Source organism: Cicer arietinum, chromosome 1, assembly GCF_000331145.2.
Source record: "Cicer arietinum cultivar CDC Frontier isolate Library 1 chromosome 1, Cicar.CDCFrontier_v2.0, whole genome shotgun sequence".
Lineage (NCBI taxonomy): Eukaryota > Viridiplantae > Streptophyta > Magnoliopsida > Fabales > Fabaceae > Cicer > Cicer arietinum.
In genome coordinates this window covers 10,428,445-10,430,621 of record NC_021160.2, presented here as the reverse complement: position 1 = coordinate 10,430,621, position 2,177 = coordinate 10,428,445, and positions in this window count along the sequence as shown.

The window sequence follows — 2,177 nt, the reverse complement described above, 5'->3', positions numbered from 1 at the left end:
CGCTTCAGGAATCATGCTTCTCTTATTTTATAATAACATGTTCATCTCATATCACTTCACGACTTGTTATTACCCATTGAACCTAATTCTTGGGATCTCCAGTCTTTTAGGTCGGGTTACCATCATGAATGACTCTACAGGCATTAGTCTCATCCTTTTGGATGTATTTATGACTTTCTCTTTAGCTAATCCTTTCGTCAAAGGATTTGCTAAATTCTCATCAGGGCATACATGATCCACTATAACAACTCATTTAGAAAATAACTTTCTAACAGTGTTGTGCTTACGACGAATTTGTCGTCTCTTATCGTTGTAATAACGACTCTCAATCTTCGCAATAGCCGCGGTACTATCGCAGTGGATCGACGCATCTGTCATAGATTTTTTCCATATAGGGATCTCAACTAGCAAACATCTCAACCAGCTTGCTTCTTCACTAGTAGTAGCTAGTGCTATCATTTTAGCTTCCAATATTGTCTGTTATTCGATTTCCAAGATACAACACCACTCGCTATATTAAAATATAGTCATCGATTGCTTTGGAGTCATCTGATAAGATGTTCCAATCAGCATTATTGTATCCTTCAAGGATAGTAGGAAATCTTCGATAATGTAATCCGAGACTCATGGTCCTTTTAAGGTATCTCATGACTCTTTCGATAGCGTGTCAATGCTCCATACTAGGTCTACTAGTAAACCTGCACAACAATCCCACGACATAGGCAATGTCGGGTCTAGTACAATCAGTGGCATACCTGAGGCTGCCAATGATGCTCGCGTATTCAGTTTGTCTAACACCTTCCCCAGTGTAATTGAAAAGTTTCACACTTAGATCATATGGTGTGCAAGCAGGTTTATAGTCAACGTATTTATATTTCTTTAGGATTGTTTCAACATAGTGAGACTAATCCAAAGAAATTCCATTTTCTGACCTAGTAATCTTGATTTCAAGGATTACATTTTCTTCTCCGAGGTCTTTCATATCAAAGTTGTTACACAACAATGATTTCAAAATATTTACAGCATGAATGTTTGAATCAAATATGAGTATCTCGTCTAAATAGAGACATATGATAGTGCAAATGCCATTTTCAAATTTGTAGTAAATACATTTGTCACTTTCATTCACTTTAAACTCATTCGATATAATAAGTTATCAAATTTTTCATGCCATTTCTTTGGAGCTTATTTAAGACCATACATGGATTTATCTAACATAAATACCCTGTATTCTTGTCCTTGAATTACAAAACCTTTAGGTTGTTCCATAACAGATTTCTTCTTCCGAATCACCTTTTAAAAAAGTTGTTTTAACATCCATTTGGTGTGTCACCAAGTTAAGAATAGTTGCTAGTGATATAAATATTCAAATGGATGTTATTCTAGTGAACGGTGGAAAAGTGTCGAATAAATATATATTTTCTCTTTGTCTAAAACCGTTGGCTACAAGGTGTGCCTTGTATTTATCAACAGATCCATCAGGTTTTAGTTTCTTTTCCAAAATCCATTTACAAACTATTGGTTTGCAACCAAGAGACAAGTATACTAAATGTCAGGTTCGTTTAGACTCTAGAGAATCCATTTCATCGTTTATAGCTTCTTGCCATAGATCTGCATCCAATGATTACAGAGCTTCTTTAGGATTTGCAGGATCCTCTTCTAGATTATAAGCCATATATTTTGGTCCATAATCTATAACAACTCTTACTCTCTTACTCCTTCGAGCTTCTGTTTCGTCTTGTTTGTTGCTTTCAATGCTTCTTGTCACATGAACTTGACTAAGTTCGCTGCTTCTTGTCACATGAACTTGACTAAGTTCGCTGCCCCCACTATTTCTCGATTTAAAAGGGGATTTATTTTCATAGAAGTCAACTTCATTTGACTTTATGATCACTTTTGCGTTTAGGTCATAAAACCTATACGCTTTGTTCTTTACCGCATACCCAATGAATTCTCATTCATAGGCTCTACTGGCGAGTTTAACTCGCTCGGGATCGGAGATTCTGACATAAGCCAGACCACCCCATGTTTGAAAATAAAAGTTTAATTATATTTTCTTCACTATCTCATAAGGAGATGTTTTGTTTTTAGAATTAAGAACTCTATTCAAAACATAGCAAATAAACAATATATTTTCTTCACACCAATGAGATGTAGTACTAGAGTTAAACATACTA